Below are 18910 nucleotides of genomic sequence, written 5' to 3' on the forward strand. Positions count from 1 at the left end.
ATTTTTGTTAGCTCTTCTCCCTCATGTTTGCTCAAAATACATCTTTGACGGCTCCTTTGTTTCCTCTATTGAGACACAAAACAGATTTGCATTGTGCCATTTAATTCTTAGGTAGATCATTGATTCTGTATTTGGCAGGGCAGATGACTGGATAAGATTTACATATTTCCCAATTCTAGGATTTCCAGTGGCCTGGACTATACTACTTGAAAGTAGATTGTATGAGAACAGTTTTTTTATTTAGTTTAGCTTCTTTTAGTAAATGAACTGGCAGAATGGCAATAAGACATAGAATAACTACAGGCATTGGAGATTGAAGCTGAGTATATCTGGTCAATCTTGGTTGATCTCAGAAAAGCTAAGCAGGATCAGATTTGGCTACATTTTAGATGGGAAACTACTGAGAAATATGAGGGCTGACTGAGAGAAAATGAGCTGGAAGAAGGCAATAGCAAACTATTTCATCATTACAGCCAAGAAAAGAGCACAGGCATATTCCTGTAGGTAATTACCGGCTGCTGAATGACATTTGATCAAGGCTTTATTTGCATTACTTTGTGAAAAAGCTGCTGAATTAAAATATGAAGGATTGCCAAATATATGTTTGGTTTGGAGTTGAATCTTAACTTTACTCCAACAATATTCATCTTTTTAATTTTAAAGATCTTTTTATTATCTTAGGAAGTGGATGAGTTGTTTTATTCTTTTCCAAAGTTCAGCAAAGTCAGGAGCAAACCCTTCCTGGAATTCCTTTAAAAAAGAAAAAAAAATCATGGAAAGCTACAGTAAGTATCTCCTTTTTCCTTCATTCTTGTCTTATAAACTCTAAAGCAAGGTTGTCTGCATACCCCTCCATTTCTCTCTTCCCTTCCCTTCATAGTGTTTGAAGTTCATTTGCTTTGAACAATAGAAATCCTATTCTCTCAACAGCATAAGCAGATCAATCAGCTCGTAAAATCCTGGCTTGTGAGAAGAAATTCAGCCAGGCCTTTGCATGTGGAATTCATCAATATTTTAAAGACAAAAATATTGATAACGTAATCCACAAGCAGTTTGAGACCTATTTATGCGCTTTCTTATTTTGAACCCAAGAAGCTTCATTTGTTCAAAACCTCTTCCTCAATGGATTAGATGCATCACTAAGCCTAGTTTGAATTTTTCCACAATATCTCCTACATGCAAAGATGCTTGCGTAGTACATTTTTCTCTAATTCAGTGTACTTTTGCTGTCTTTCTATCCTTTTGATGGATCACGTTTTATAAGCATTGTTGCTTTGGATTGTGTTGGCTCCTTGTAAAAAATGAAAGTTATGGCACGTTTGTTGCTCCTTTGGTCTGTCATTCTTCAGACTGAGTTATCCCGTTGAAAGGACACTGTGTATAAAAATAAAAAAAAGCAAGGGAGGAAACCTTTAACCAAAAAAGGATTAACAAGTGAAATGGGAGGTGGCAGGGGGACATTAGCAGAAATTATAGGGTTGAGAATCAAGGGCTGTAATAGAAACCAGAGTGGATTCTTTGACATTAATAGAAGTCAGACATTCTGCAAGGTTTGGGGGTGGGGAGAGAAATGTTCTGCCCCATTTACCTCATTCAGAATTAAGAGGATCAGGATGACAATTGCTAACGCATTTTTTAAAAAATCTGCTTGTGCTGGAATGAAAGACTATACAGTTTCTGAACACGGGCGCAAGATAGAATTACTCACATCTTGCAAAATTGCATTAAAAGCATAAAATTCTCTCCCCCCCCCTCCCCCAAAGCAAGGTCTAGAGGAAATAGTGTTAAGCTGTTAAGGGGAAATCAGTAAAAAAAGAGAAATATTGATGTATTCCAACTTGCAAACCTGCTTCCAAAATGTATGGTTTGTCATCATAACATCAATAGTTGAAGTCCCTCCTTCCCTTCCTTCCTTCCTTCCTTCCTTCCTTCCTTCCTTCCTTCCTTCCTTCCCTCCCTCCCTCCTTCCTTCGAGCCTTGTAACTCTTCTCATAAGGTCAGTTCATGAAATAGGAAAAACAGATAACCTGGCAATGTCAAGCTGAATTATGGAGTAAAATGCACTTGGGTTTGTTACAGAATCTCCATGCTTTTGCTCTTAATGTTTTAAATTGGTTTATGGCTGCACATATTGTCAGAATTCAGGGCAGGAAGGGCAATAAATCTCTTTTCTTCCAGAAACTCAATCCCATGGTTAGATAACAGCAGAAACCTCAAGGCCTTGATATTACTCAATAAATTGTTTTATTGCAGAGTAGAAGGCAGATCTTTCAGATATAGAATCCAGAAATCAAATTGTGTGATGTTGTCTGTGTGAGGTGGGGCTGGGGTGTTTGAAGTTCAGGATTTTATTCCTGTCTTTTTAGGTCAATACATTTCTCTCCAGTCTGTGGTCTAGAATGCACTTGATCAAATGTTTGGCCTAAGCACTACCGATTCCCACCTCACCAACATCAGTCCTTATACATTTAAAACAAAACAAAACCTGAACCACTTATTTACCATTAAAGCTCTCTACTGCATGCAACAATTCTGTTTCAGATCCAGCTAATTTCCAAAAATGGACTTGAATTAGGAATCAATGGATATGGATAAAAATAATTCAATAACCCAAAGCAGGACTGATGATTTTCAATTCCTTCTTTTGCATACTTATTTCATTTATGCTAATAGGATAGATATTTTGTAACCTGCAAACAAAACATGGAGCTTTCTTCAATAGTTAACTTTAGCAGAAGCCAGCCCTTTAGTAAAGCCAGTAACATCCTCCTCCAACGTTGGTGGAGACAGCGGTCATGCATGGGTTAACTCACTCAGTAACCAATAGAACTGAGTCTACCAAAGTCACGTCATCACGCAGCCACAGCAGCTCCTGAGGAGGCTCTTCACCCTGAGGACAAGAGAAAAGAGCAAACGCTAGTCAAGAGTCACCAGGCCTCGGCTTGGGCCATTAGGGTGGGTACCTCTGCCTCCTTCTTTAGTCGCTCTGCCCTCTTATGGCTGAGGCAACTCCAGGCTAGGCTTCCGGCCAGGGATTCCAGGGCTCGCAGGGACATTAGCAAAATAAAAGCGGCCCTAGAATACACAGCAGATGTTTCCTTGGACGCAGCCAGGTTTGCAAGGCCATAGCATCCTCCATTTCCATCCGTCGTCTGCTTTGGCTGAACAGTGGCAGGCGGACACCCAGACCAAGTGGAAGCTTGCCTCCTCTCCCTATTCTTCATCTCTTCTCTTTGGAGCCCCATTGGACCCCCTATCGGTGGAGTCCAAGGATAAGCGGATGGTCTTGCAGCCGGCCACTAAGAAGCAGGCGGGCCGCAGTCAATCGTTTTATCGCAGACAGCCCTTTTAGGGTCAAGACGGGGGTCCCTCCAACTCCCATCCACAGTATCAGGCTCCTCCCAGACAGGGCCCATCCTTTACCAACAGATCAGGCAGAAACAGCCAGAGATTCCAGCCCAGAAAGTCATTCAGGGACAATACCAACCGATTCTACAAAAGGCAGAAGTGACTGCCTGGAGGATCTCCCCATAAGGGGTCGGCTGTCAACCTTCGCAGATCGTTGGGACGACATCAACAATGACGCGTGGGTCAAGTCCACGATTAGATTGGGCCTTCTCTTGGATTTGCGCTCCAGCCCTCTGAACCACTTTGTCCCTTGCCCCATTTCCAGGGATCCTCAAAAGAGGCTCCTAGTGGAACAGACCATCCATCACCTGCTCCTCATACGGGCCATTCAACCTGTGCCCAAGTCTTCGGGGGGCTGGAGAGCGATCCTCGATCTCAAATTCTTGAATCGGTTCATCAGGTACAGGAAGTTCAAAATGCACACTCTTGTCAATTCTAGAGAGTGTGCACAGACACGATCTCCTAACTTCAGTGAACCTCATGGAGGCTTACCTCCTTGTACCCATTCACAAACAACACAGACAGTTTCTCCGATTCATCTATGCGGGCCATCACTTCCAGTATCAAGCCATTCCCTTTGGGTTATCATCAGCCCCAAGGGTCTTCACCAAGATCCTGTCAGTTGTAGCAGCTCACCTCCTTGCCAGACCCTTTCGGATCTTTTGTTACCTGGACGACATCCTCCTGTTGTCCAGGTCCCACACCCTGTGGAATCTGCAAGACATCTTGCAGGTACTTCAGGAGGTGTGGTTCTCCATCAATCAGAAGAAAAGCCACCTGACCTCCACCTCTCATCTAGTTCATCGTCTCCGCCCAGGGGAAAGTCTTCCTGTCTCAGGAGAGACAGATCAGCCTCAGGGAATTAGCCTTAGAGGTACGAAGGAAGTGGCAGGCACCTCTTCTCCAGCTGTCTCAACTGCTGGGGAAGATGGTCTCTTGCTTCTCCATCGTTCCTTGAGCGCAGCTTCACAGCCATTGCCTCCAATGGTTTCTTCTGCCATTCCAAAAGACCAACAGCAGCTGTTCCCCAGCAACAGTCAGGTTGACTCCAGAGGTCCTTCTCTCTCTGGATTGGTGGATCTCTCCAGCCATCTCTCAGGGGTCCCTTTTCAGGAAACTCCTCGCCTCGTAGTCATGACGGACACGAGCTTGACGGGTTGGGGCACTCATCTGGAGGATCAGATAGCTCAGGCTCTCTGGTCGGACTCCGACCTTTTCCACAGTGTGAATTAGCTAGAGTTGAGGGCCATCAATCTAGCTCTCCTTCAGTTCCATTCTTCGGTTCACAGTACACGTGTTCATTCAGACGGACAACACAACAGCCAAGGCACATGGAGTCTGCCTTTTACCTAGGGATCTGGGCGAAAGCCAATCTTTTCTCTCTCCACGCCAAACACATCTCGGGCTCCAAAACTCCAAGGTGGACTGGTTGATCCATACAACAATCGACCCTGCGGAGTGGACTCTCAACCATTGCATCTTCTGATAGCTGTTGACCAGGTATGGGACCCCAGTCCTAGATCTCTTCGCAACGGCATCCAACAAACAGCTGCCCAGGTACCTGTCTCGCTACACAACACCAGGCGCGGAAGGGATGGATGCCTTGAGGTGCAGGTGGCCCCGCAGTCTCCTGTATGCCTTCCCTCCCTTCCCCCTGATACAGAGGATCATTTGGAAAATGATATAGGAGGAGGCCGAGCTCATTCTGCTCGACCCCCATTGGCCGTGCCTTCCGTGGTTCACGGATCTCATCAACCTCTGAGTGGGGCCAAAGTGGCATCTTCCCCTGATACCGTCCCTTCTTCATCAGGGTTCCATCCATCACCCCAACCAACTTGGCTGCGCCTAACCGCATGGAGGCTGAGCGGGAGGTCTTGAGGGCGGTTAACCTTTCTGAGACTAATCCAAACCATTCAGGCTTCCCGACGCCCAGCCACTAATAGAATCTACGAATCAATGTGGCAGACTTTCAGCACATGGTGCCTCTCTAAAGTTATCTCTCCCCTGGAGGCTTTGGTCCCTCAGGTTTTGGAGTTCCTGCAACAGGGACTAAACAAAGGACCTAACACTTGCGGAGGCAGGTTTCGGCTCTGTCCTCGGTTCTCTCACTTCACTGAAATGAGCCTCTCTCCTTGCACCCTCATGTATGATGCTTCATTAAGGGCACGTCTAACCTCTGCCCTCCTGTCATCCACTGCTTCCCCTCATGGGATCTCAACAGGGTCCTTGACTCTCTCACTGGACCACCCTTCTAGCCTCTCAGGTCGGCCTCCCTGCATCACCACATGGTGGCTATCACGTCAGCACGACACGTCTCAGAATTGGCAGCTTCCATTCCTTCCGACCTATGTACCTTTCACTCAGATCATGTGGTCCTTCGGCTTGATCCCACCTTTGTCCCAAAGGCCAATTCAGCCTTTCATCGGTCCCTGGACCTCACCCTACCAAACTTTTGCCCAAATCCCTCTCACAGTCTCAAGCGCAAATGGCAGAAGTTAGACATCAGAAGGGCTCTTAAGATCTATATTGCCAAGACGGTCATCTTCAGACACACTGAGGCCCTCTTCGTCTCTTTCCATCCCACAAATAAGGGTCTAAAGGCTTCACCATCTATGATTGGGCACTGGATCTGGTCTACAATAACTAGGGCTTACGTGGCAAACCACCTCTCCTCCATCCAACATCACGGCGCATTCCACACGCAGTGTGGCTACATCAACAGCGTGGACAAGGCAGGCCTCAGTGGAAGAGATTTGCAAGGCGGCCACCTGGGCGACCATTTTTTGGAATATATTGCTTGGACCAATGCCCTATTCTAGCATAATAGGGTGAAGACTGGGTGAACAAACCCATGAAAGTAATAGATAAGAGTTAGTACACCCTGAGGCAACATAGTGGATGAGACAGGAGGCTCAAAAGAGACCCTGCGTAGTTTCTTGGGCTGTAAAGTAGAAGTGAGAGGAGGTGGGGGTGGAAGAATTGTATTAAGATATTTACAATATTAATATTGGTTGCAAGTGTAAACTAGATAGGAAACACAATCAGATGAGCTAATTCTACTTTATTGTAAAACTAACTGGCAGAATCTTGCAAGTATAGAAATACTTTTCTCCTCTCCTCCATCTCCTTTACAATCTGAGAAGGTAGGGATGGTCTCTGAATTTTTTGCCTTATCCATTCACTATCCAGCTGTAGCAGGAGTGGCTTCATGTCGCCATTACTACCGGTTCAGCTCCCCACCAAAAAGGGGGGGGGGAGTTATATTTTTTCAATGAAGATTGTTCTGCACATGTGCAGAACAGAAAATCAAGATGGCGCCGCCAAGAATAGAACCGGTACCATCACGTGTCCGCTGGAGTTACTACCTATTCGGCCGAACCGTATCGTACCAGTAGAAACCCACTTCTGAGCTGTAGATATGCTGTCTCTTATCTAATCATTCCCTTTATTGTGTCTCTTCACCCAGTCTCCCAAGGTCTTTCCCAAATACCATCACATCAAAGCATAACCTGGGGATGAAACAAATCAACATTATGGAGATGGGAGCAAAACTGGAGCTGTCAAGACATTCCAGTGACACTATAAATAATTTTAAAAAGTATCTTAGACTTCAAGAAGATAAAACTATCTTTGGTAAAGAAGGATACATGGCTTGGCCACTGCAGAAGAAGGTGAAGAAACTCTATGAAAAATATCTTTGTCAGGCCAAAACCTGCTGACATCAATATGTAGAAAGGCTAAGAGTGGTGGTTTATATTGCCATTTTGTTCTGCTGAGGTAATATATCCATCATTTTCATTAGCTAGGGTAATTGTGAAGTTGAATGCCTAAATCAGGAAATCCTCCTTCACAAGACTTGTTGAAAGGAGATTGATTAACAAGCAATTTATTTCAGGGTTAAGTCAAATTCAGGATTTGTAAATACACAAACAATTTAAAATGGATTTGCAGAAATCAATAGGAATCTTATCTAAATATACTAAAGTCAAATTATTTTGGAAAGAAATTGTAAATAATGTTTAAATTTGAATTTCTGAACAATTCAAATTTTATGGATTAAATTGTCTCTGTTTTTAACATATAAATCAGAAATTGATCAATGAAATGTAAAACTGTTGGATATAAATTCTTAGATTTCTTTTTCTATAACCCTTGTGTCTAATTCCTACCTATTGATTTATTTCATATCTGTTACAAATTTCTGAGGAAGTAAGCACCTCCAAAACCATTACATTTTACATTCCAAAAAACATGCACAAGCTTGTTCAATTACTACCAATATACTGAGAAGCAAGTCCTATGTTTTGGGGGTGGGAAGTGAGGGGTTGGGGTATTAGCAGCACAATTGCAATCCCAGTGGAATATGCATTAGCCAAAACAACTGATTGTCATTCCATCTTCATTTCAAATACAAATAAACGTTAAATATTGTCCAGTATACATATGGTGGGGGGAAAGCTTTTTGACCCAGGCAGGCATGTAAGTCTGATTGTTTCCTGAAAAACAGAGGCCTTGCCTGGCCTTTCAATGTGGGACAGGACTCAAGGGTATATTTTTCCTCCCCAGTACAAGATAAAAGTCATAGCCCTTTACTACAGTTTTCTCTTGCTGCTTCTAAAAACTTCCTCCCAGGAGAAGCACATCTGGCCTGCTCTGTTGCAAGCTTTACAAGATTTGCCAAGTCTTTCCTTTTCAAAAAACCTTTGATTTGCTGGAATGAAATAAGGTCATTATTTGAAAGCTTTCGTGGACAAACTCTTTCTGATTGTCAGTTTCTTGGTTAAATAGATTGCATCCTTTTAATTGTGCAAGCTACCTTAATTGGTTTTCTTTTAATGAGAGGTGGAGCATAGGAGAGCTAGCTATACTTAAAAAAAATAGTCATATTAGTCTATAAGGAAAAAAGTCCACACACAACTAGATAATGCTTTATAATAAAGGTAAATTTATTTAATAAAGTTCAATTTACAGGGTTATAACCATGTGTTTTTCTTTCTTACAATATTGTAGGAGCAGACCGCAAACATTTTAAATAAAATTTCCTAATCAGAAAAGAGGCAACCAGACTGGTCAGTTACAGTACTAAAGTTTTTTTCATTGTATTCTACCAGATAGTTTTTTCAACATCTCAGTTTTGCATATAATTTTAGGATTGTAGAATTTTTAATCAGCATAGAGTTGTGATGCATCAGCATTGTAATTGTTGTTATTTAAATGTGTATTATATGTATATGCTCTCCAAGTTGTCTGGTATTAACTTTCCTGACTTTCAATTTTATCACTGGAGGTATTCAAATTCAACTGCTCTGTTGAATACATTATCACGTTGGGGTGGGGGGAGTCTGTGGGCAGAATTAGAAACCTATAATATGAGCCTAAATTTTAAAAAAAGTTTTTGCACTCTGCAGGCCTCCCAAACCCTCTGTATGCCTCGTTTTTTGAAAAAAAAGAGTGGGGGCATGCGGAGCTTTGGGAGGCTTGTAGAGTGCTCCTGGAGGCTGGGGGAGGGGGGCAAAAACAAGCAAAAATGGCACATTTTTCAAGAAAACAGGCCATTGGGTGGGGGAAGGACATGCAGAGCTTTGGGAGGTTTCTAGAGTGTTCCTAGGGGCTGGGAGTGGGCGGCACAAGCAAGCAAAAACCGGCCCGTTTTTTGCAAAAATAGCCTGTTTTTTGCAAAAAAGGGGGGGGCATGCAGAACTTTTGGGAGGTTTGTAGAGTGTTCCTGGGGGCTGGGGGGGAGGCAAAAATGTTGTTTGCTCGTTTTTGTTTGCCCAGCCCCCAGGAGCACTTTGCAAGCCTCCCAAACCCTCTGCACGACCATTTTTGCAAAGGGAATGGGGTTTTGGTAGGCCAAAAAAGCTGTATTCAATGTATAAGATGCACCCAGATTTTCACCCTCTTTTTTGGGCAAAAAAGGTGTGTCTTATACTCTGAAAAATAGGTAATTGTTCTTATCAGTTAAAGTTTTAGTAACAATATTTCGAAAAGAATTTGGAATGTATAAAGTTGACAGCACACTCAATTAAATATTTATTGATTCAATAATTTGGCCCAGATCCATTTGTAGTCTTCAGAACTCCTAAATTACTATAGGTTTTGAAGGCATTTTAGAAGATTCTAGGAAATCTATGGTATTTTGTATCAAAATTGCACCATGGTTGATGTTGATTACTTGTAAAACTTAGAATATGGTTGGAATATCCCACATTAACAAATAAAGGGCTAAGGATGTTAAAGAATTTTAAGAATATTTCTTCTGGCCTTAAGGAGAGAATAATTCAGGAATAAAAGAATTACCTCTCAAAGAATACATTTCTCAAGTGTGTTTGTTAGAAGATTGAATAAAGAATATGGGGCTTCGCTATGCTAGATCTAATCTTTCCTAACAGGAAATAATTAACGAAATGGTAACAGGAGAAAGTGAAAGTCATTTTGGAAAAAGTGACTGTGTTATCCTTCCATTCAGGATATCAAGGGGGGGGAGGAATAGGGGAGATTCAGATTGCATACTGGATTTCATAAAACCAGATTTGATGAACTCAAATGGGAAATAAATTAGATCCAATGATGTGAAATCATAAAGGAGAAAAAAATAGAATTATGGGAAATGCAATTAAATGAAATAAGGTGATGTAGATTATTCTTATAACAAATAAGGTGGTATAGATTATTCTTAAAAGACCAGTATAACTATACAAAGAGGTTTCTAAAATGCTACATACAGAAAATGGGCAGGAATAGAAATGTATAGAAAAACCAAAACTGTGCAAGCAATAGTGTTCCCTGTATATATGATAGAAGAAAAGTTAGGCTTTGAAGATGCAGTATTCTTCCTCCTGTTACCATTTCGTTAATTATTTCCTGTTAGGAAAGATTAGATCTAGCATAGCAAAGAGAGACCGCCTCCTGTCAATTACCTCCTCGCGACCTATAAGATCTCACAGATTAGGCCTCCTCCGAGTTCCATCTGCCAGTCAGTGTTGACTGGCAACTACGCGGAGGAGAGCCTTTTCAGTAGTAGCTCCGACCCTTTGGAACGATCTCCCCGTGGAGATTCGTACCCTCACCACCCTCCAGACCTTCCGCACAGGGCGGCCTATAAATAAACTTATCATATCATATCATATCATATCATCATATCATATCATGGAAAGAATATTGATATTTTGAATGTTGGTGTTGAAGCTCCTGAAAATACAATGGATAGCCAAGAAAACAAATGGATCATTGAATAAGTCAATCAAGAGTCCAGGTTTGAGCACAGATGTCCAGGCTCAAATTATCCTATTTTGTACATATTATGTGAAGACCTAGCTCCCTGGAGATGGCTTTAATGCTGAGGAAGGTGGAAGAAAAAGGACAGCCACTAGCAAAATAGATAAACTCAGTTGCAGATAGGTGTACTGAAAGAGACTTGAAAGTCCAGGTTAGAAATAAGTAATCATAGAAAAGGTCTTGGTTTGTGATTGCTAAGAGTTAATAATGACATGATGGCTCACAGTCAATTGATGTATTGCAAATGGAAAGAGTGTAAAAGAAGATACAAGATAATTTCCAGAGATTGCAGAGATTATTTCAGAAAGAGTGCAGCTCACAATAATCTCACAAAATGACCATAACAACAGCAGTAGCAACAAAGACTTCAAAAAGTGAGGAGACTATGTCAGAAACAAAGAGATCTGACTTTTTTCATAAGCTTTAGCTAGCCATCATCATGCCAAGATTGGAAGAAGGTGGCTGTAACAGACAAAGGTAAAAGTAAACATAAATGAATCCAGGGCCAAATGAATTATGTCCTAGAATATTGAAAGGATTAGTGTAGTAATCACAGAATATTTAAGAACTCCTGGAGAACTGATGATGTCCTAGAAGACTATAAAGCAACAAATTAAGTTCCTATCTTCGCTCGACTAAACCGCGCTCGACGAAACTGCGTAGCTGACATCATCAACAGGGCGACAACAGCGTGGAGACAGAAGCACGCTGAAAACTCTAAAGCTAAAATTAACACCTAACCTCCCTAAACCTAACCCTAAACCTAACCGTAAACCTAACCCTTAACCTAACCCTAACCCTTAATCTAACCCTAAACCTAACCCTAATCCTTAACCTAACCCTAAAGCTAACCCTAAAGCTAACCCTAAACCTAACCCTTACCTTAAGTTGAATCGGCTTGCTTTCAAAGCGCTATTTAAAGCGCCCTTCTTTCTCCGCACTGGCTGTCGCCCTGTTGATGACGTCAGCTACGTGGTTTAATCGGGCGCAGCTTAGTCGAGCGCGGTTTTGACGGGTCACGCCTATCTTCAAGTAAGAGAAAAAGGACCTGCGAAATTACATGCAGTCCATACTGAGCAAGCTGTTTGTGCAGATTATTAAACAGCATGTTTATCAGCATTTGAATAGGAATAAAAATCAACAAAAGCCAGTATGAATTTGTTACAAAGAAGTCATGCTAGGCTACCTTTATTCCAGTGGTGGGTTTCCATTTTTTTGCTCGTGCATGCACGCTCGCTTGAACAGAAGTGTCCAGGTGAATGGAGCCTCCCGCTGCCGCCACTACTGGTACGCTTGATCTGGGCTGAACTGGAAGCAACCCACCTGTGCTTTATTCACTCCAAATATTATTTTGGTTTGAACAAATATATTAGTACAAACGTACTAATATTAATAGGTTGGGGAAGTGCTTTGGACATAATGTCTGCTTAGACAGTAATATGATGCAATAGGGGTCTATTTTGGGCCCTATTCTTTTCAATATTTTCTTAATTATCTTGATGAAGGGGGTTGAGAGGATGATTAATAAATATGCAGAAGGTACAAAACCAAGATGCATGGCTAACACTAAACAGTCTTGAATAGTGTGCTGAAACAAATAGTGAACTTTGACAGGTATTGCAAAGTCTGAGAGAGAGAAAAAATGAAAGGCACTAATATAGGATTGGGGAGACAAGTAATAGAGTAATGCTGTATTATTAATTTCAGTCGTATCTGTGAAAAGATTTAAATATTCAAGCAGATCACAAGTTGAAAATAAACTAGCAAAATGATGCTGAAAAGACAAATGCTCTTTGAGAATGTGTTAACAGGAGCATGGAATCCAGAGATTGGAAAATAATTATCCCACCCTATCTTCTTTAGGCCCCACTTAGGACGGTTTGGACACTACAATTCCAAAAGAACATCAATAAATTGGAGGAAATCCAAAGGAAGGCTACCAAGATGTGAAGGACCTGAAAAGTAAGTCCGATGAGGAAACAATTAAAACAACTGGTATGTTTAATCCACACCACAGTAGACTGAGAAAACATAACAACTCCTTTCAAGTTATCTAAAATGGCTATTACACAAAAGAAAAAGTAGATTTCTCATTTATCAAGGTTATGGTTGTACCAAAGGTGCTTTTCCAAAAGACAACTTGACTTTGTTTTTCCAAGTTCAGTTTCCTTTTGAAAAAGTACCTTTGGGACAAAGAGTGGACTTGTTCTCTATTGCCCCAGAGGAGAAACCAGAACCAATGGGATGATCCTATAAGAAAGTAGATTCAGGTAGCTATTATGAGGAATGACCAGATACTAAGAGCTTTCAACCACAGAAATAGGTTGTTTCATGAAGTCATATATTTCTCCTCACTGGTGGTCTTCTGAGAGAGATTGAATAGCTATCTGTTCAAAATTCTGTAGATTCTGCAATGAGCATGTAGTTTTCCTTCCTCCTCCCCTACTAGGGCATAAGAAAGCAAAGGTACATGGGAAGGACTCAGATGGACAAAAATGCTAAATCTAGGCTAAACATCTGATTGATTGTGTGACCAACCATAATGATGGCATAACCTGCTACAATTGAAGCACACAGCTTATACTTTCTAAATACTAAATATTATAATTGTGAGGATTGTACAGTATCATGCACATACTCTCCAACATCTGTATAATTCATTAATTTGAAGTAAGAGCTTGATTACAAAAATGGTTAAGCAACATTCATCTTTAAGATAGCTAAAATACCAATAGGATTTTAAGTTTCAATGGCAGTTCTTCACCTTCAATTCCTTGTTGACTCCTGGCGACAGGTTGGACCAATTCCTGTAGTTTTCGTGGAAAAACTTTCAAAAGTGGTTTGCCATTGCTTTCTTCCTAGGGCTGAGAGAGAGTGACTGGTTCAAAGCCACCAAGCTGATTTAACATTTAAGGCAAGAGTAGATTTTACAGTCTCCCAGTTTCTACCCTGATTTCTTAACCATTACCTCAAACTGGTTCTTTATTCTTTCATTCTAAAAAAAGAGCTAGTGTTGATCTTCTTGGGTATGCAAAAAGCCTTTGACAATATGGATTGGGAATTTATGACACTACAATTAAAATGTATGGACTTTGGTGAAAACTTCATAAATCCAAGCAATATATTCCAAAAAATGGCAAAAGTATTAATAAATGGTGACAGAAAATTTTAACATAATCAAGGGCACAAAGATGTCCACGAACCCCTTTATTAATTATATTAACTTTGGAAGTCTTGCTCAGAAAAATCAGACAAGATCCAGAAATAAAAGGTTTGGAAATAAAAAAAGAAAAGTGCGAAGTACAAGCATTTGCAGATGACCTAGTATTTATTTTAGAGGAACCCCTAGAAATGGGACCCAAACTAATAAAAAGAATAGAAGAGTTTGGTGAGGTGGCAGGACTAAAAATAAACAAGGAAAAGACTAAGATGTTGACAAAGAATCTCACAAATAAGCAGAAAAATGAACTGACAAAAAACATGGACATGCAGATAACTAAAAATGTTAAATATTTAGGAATCTGGCTAACAGCAAGATATGTAACCATAAAAGAAGACAACTACATTAAATTAATACAACAAATAAAGACAATTTGGAAAAATGGAGAAATCTACAGTTGTCCTAAAGCTATCCTAAACGAACAACGAGACTTAAAATCAAGACAGGAACTAAAAAAATCAAGGAATTGATTTGGACTGGTGGTTATATATCCAAATACAAACAAGATAAAAGAAAGATGTAGAAACATATGGATTCTACAAAGTACCCTTAGAATAAGATCCAATATTTCTGGGGACAGATGATAAATTAATAAAGAAAATATATAGTTATCTACTGAATTTTAAAATGGAAGAAGAGTATGTAAAAGAAACTATGATTGTATAGGCTAAACTTTTTGGATATACTATAGCATTGATGGCTAAACCTTTTGCCATCACATGCCAAAAGTGGGGGGAGTGCAAGGGAGTTGTGCATGGGTGTGCCCACACTCTTAATTCTGTGCATGCAACCCCCGCTTTCCCCCCACTTTTTGCGCACGATAGGCCCGTTTTTCACTCTCCCCAGGCTCCAGAGGTTTTCTAGGAGCCTAGGGAGGGTGAAAACCGCCTTCTTCTCCGAGGCCCTCCGGAGGCTTTAGGTGGCTTCCTTGAAGCCTCCAGAGGGTGAAAAAGAGCCCTATGGGTAACCCAGAAATCCATTCCAAAACTTCTGGGTTACCCATAGGGGCACTTTTCGCCTTCCAGAGGCTTCAGGGAAGCCTCCTGAAGGCGAAAACAGCCCAACAGGTAAACTGGAAGTTTGGGAACGGACTTCCATGTTCCCTGAAGCCTCTGAAGGGCAGAAAATGGCCAAAAATGAAGTCTGAAGTCAGTTGGCCAACGTGCCAGCGTATGTAAGCTGGAGCTGACAGGGCAACACCTCATGTGCCCTAACAAATGGCTATGCGTGCCACTACGTGTGCCACAGGTTCGCCATCATGTTACTATAGAATTAGATAATTGGCAACATCTATGAAAGAAACTACAAACTAATTATGTCAACAACATATAAAGAAAATCTTTACAAAATGTTCTACAAATGGTATTTGCCATCAGCAAGAATAGCAAAGATGTTCTAAAACATATTGCCAGAGTGCTGGAAATGTAAACAGATACCGGGTTCCTATTACCATATGTGGTGGACTTGTCCAATGGTGAAAAAATATTGGTTAAAGATAAAAAAGTGGTTAGAAGAAATGACAACATAACAAATAGATCTAAAACCAGAATTGTTTTTACTTGTTATATTACTGGGAAAATACAATAAAAGAATTACATATTTAATATTACATGTGATAACGGCAGCAAGAATTATGTATGCAAAAAATTGGAAAAATGGAAATATACCTATAGATGAAAATGTAATAAAGAAAATATTATACTGTGCCGAAATGGATAGGTTAATGATGAAAATTAAGGATAAAGAGGAAACAGAGTACTATTTAACTTGGGACCAACTTTATAAATGGTTGGAAGATAGAAACAAAAGTTAGTAATTTATAATTAAGGATAATAATATCATAAGTAACATTTGATTATATATTAAATTGTATAGGGTAATTACAAGGGAAGATTATATTGTAAGTATTATGAGAATAATGGTTATAATTATGGTGTGTATAAAATTATGTGTATTCAAAAGAGAGTTGCAAAAATGGAAACATGTATAACAAAGAAAAATGCCTAAAAACTTGCTCTTTAAAGCTCTTATAAGTAATACAAATACATTAAAATATTAAAATTGAATATGATCACAAAGTCATACGTTCTCAGAATTATCATAGAACACACTTAGTTCTTCTGCTATTATTCCTCTCAAAGATGGCAGAAAAAATAATGAAATTCATTTAATTTCATGTAAGAAGGGAGTATAATGCAAGCACTAGATTGGCACTGAGCATAGGTACAAAGTTTTTTTATGAACCAAAACAGTAATGAACAACTTTTTTCTGTCTGAGAACACTTTTCTAAATGGGAGAGTGCTGTGACATCACCAAAAAGGGTGATGAACATTTCTGGTTGAAAAACTTTTTTATGTTTTGGCCAGTTTTAATGACTCAGGGGATTTGAAAGAGGGACCAGATCATTTCACTATCTAGTAATATTGCATTTCTGTTTCCACTCATATTCTAGTTTATTTTTTTAATTTCAACTTAAAATTATTGAAATTTGACTTTTTCATCCAAATTTTGGTGATTCCTTTAATATCTATCCTTAAAGTGCTGGAACTGTGTGTAATTCACAGGTTACATATTCCTGAGATAAAGCAAAAGCAGGAAGATATAGATGCAAACATCTGAATTTTGCTTACACTAGCATGGTTCCTTGGATGATACTATAGCTGATCATCTAAGTGATGGCAGGCTACATATAGGACAATATTAAGTATAAAATACATTTGTGTTTTCAGTTGAAATGATTTCCTATATTGAACAATGATCAAAACACCAGCCTGGACATCTCTGGGATAAGTAGCAATTCTATAGAATTGCCAGAATTCTACAAATAATACTTCTAGTATGATTAGTTTTTTTTAAAAAACAAAACCCTCTCATTATACAGTAAGAAGCCAAAATGCCAATTAGTTTAGCCATGAAATGGGCACTGTGGAAAATTAACAATTCAGCATCGCTAGGCCCAATCAGAAATGTGTCATATGTCATTAAAATGACTGAAACATTATTTGAAAATATTTTAAATTGTTGACAAAGGGAATTTTGTTGTTACTGTTGGTTTTGTTGATGGTTTTGTGTACCATCTTGTTAGAGAAAATTGATCTTTTTCTTAAGACTTGTCGTTACCAGCCTGAACTGCTATCATGTGATTATTGTTACTGTTACTGAAGATATTGTTTTAATCTGATCAAATCTCTAGCACAGTTTTGTGCGTTTTGATCAGAGTGTATATTTCCTCTCTGCTTCTCAAACAGAGATCTGGTTACTGAACAGTCTCATGGAACTCTTCCTTCAAACCCAAACAGCCAGTTCTTCTACTCAAGCTCGTCATTCTGTCAGCTGGAAATAAATCTTGCTTTCACAAGTCCAGTGAGCAGTTCCAGATTGTCAGTAAGGCTATAAACATGGTAGATGTTCATCCAAATATTTGTGCATCTGTTCAGTCAGTTCTGCTATTTCATGCTCAGGTGTGTTGAACAACCCATTTCTGCTGTTAGTTTCAATTAGTATAATTTAAACCATCTACTCATTCCTCCCACTCTCCCATAGCTTAGACCCAGAAGATACCAGTTCTAGCTTTGATAGATAAATTGGGTAGCTATGTCGGTTGATGATTTATACTGCCTCACTTCCTCAGCTATAAAAAGCAGTCGAGTGGTGACAAGCTTTGAAGCACACAGAGGCAATTCCCGAATAGCATGCCTCCAAAGCAATACATTACAACAGCCCTATTTATAATTTTGAGAACATATATTTTAACAAAATAGTTCACAAAATAGAATATCAGAGTTGACAGTTCATAAAATGGCTGCCATTATGGATATGCCCAGTCAGAAAATATCTATTTATCAAAATGTAAAGTGGGCAGCTGAAAAGAAAATGATGTCAAGGGATTGGTATATAAAGTAGAGGTAAACCTGACCTTCAACCAGTAAATGAACTTAAAGTTTTCTATTTTTCCTTTTGGGTACAATTTTCATAGAACGCACTCTTATAAGGTTCAAAGACAAACACTTTTTCTGTGGAATTTGAGCCCAGGGAAAGAATGGAAAAATGTTAACATGGAAGAGAGTCTACTAATATTTTCATTTCTCCCATAGAAATATATAGAAAAAGGCACTGAAAAACAGTATGCTGCTTAACGTTTTCATGCAAGTGGTACAAGTGTGTTTAAGAAGAAAATTAATATAGTAATAGCACTTAAACATATATCACTTCATAGTGCTTTACAGCAGAGGTTCCCAAACTTTTTCAGTCCACTGCCCCCTTGGTGCTACAAACTGATCCACAGTGCCCCCCACCCAGTGGTGGAATTCAATTTTTTTTACTACCGGTTCTGTGGATGTGGCTTGATGAGTGTGGCTCGGGAGGGTCATATGACTGGGCGGTTTGCACAACGGAAGGAAGATAGTAACAGTAAAATTCAAAACTGTTACAATTAATTGCACATTTATTCAAAATCCAAAATAAAAAACCTTTTTAGTCTGATAGTCATTTATCAAAAACCTTAGTAACTAGTAACTTAGTAAACTCAGTAAAATTTAGTAACTACTTCACTGTTCAGTAAATTCTTAATGTGATGGATGGGCTTGATGAAGTATCCCAATGTCTGGTTTTAAGTCACTTAGCAGGAGTCTTAAATCACCACATTCAGTAATCTGGAGTCAATTTCTTTGCTTGGAAAGAAGTTGGATGATGACACTGAAGCCACGTTCCACCAAATATGATGTTGGAAATGCAACAAGGAGCTTCTTAATCACTCTCCATAGTGCAGGATAGTGATCAGAATTTACTTTCTGTAACCAAAACTCTTGATATGATTTCTTAAACTTTGGCTTCAGCTCAGTGTCATTTTGCAGCTCTGTGAGATGTTCCTCCACTACCCCATCTTCCTCAGGATCTGAAAATGGATTTATCACCCAATCTGGAATTTCCATCAAAAGAAGATCCTGATATCAGACATATCTTTATGCACCATGTCCAAATGGTCACAAAAAACTTGAAGATCA

At 39.7% G+C, this 18910-nt stretch overlaps 1 protein-coding gene across 2 annotated transcripts in view; it reads left to right on the plus strand.

Annotated features, from left to right (window-relative positions):
- Positions 1–18910, plus strand: part of NGFR (nerve growth factor receptor) — a 224468-nt gene that overhangs the window by 113253 nt on the left and 92305 nt on the right. The window contains exons 5-6 of one of the 2 annotated variants that reach the window (XM_087713613.1): positions 8419–8477; positions 12550–12648. The gene's annotated coding sequence lies outside the window, so the exon portion shown is untranslated. The remainder of the gene's footprint in view (positions 1–8418; positions 8478–12549; positions 12649–18910) is intronic. The other variant, XM_087713614.1, reaches the window with a different exon arrangement.

This window comes from Thamnophis sirtalis, unplaced genomic scaffold, assembly GCF_051295495.1.
Source record: "Thamnophis sirtalis isolate CommonGarterSnake01/CBP01778 unplaced genomic scaffold, rThaSir2_p1.2 scaffold_4, whole genome shotgun sequence".
NCBI lineage: Eukaryota > Metazoa > Chordata > Lepidosauria > Squamata > Natricidae > Thamnophis > Thamnophis sirtalis.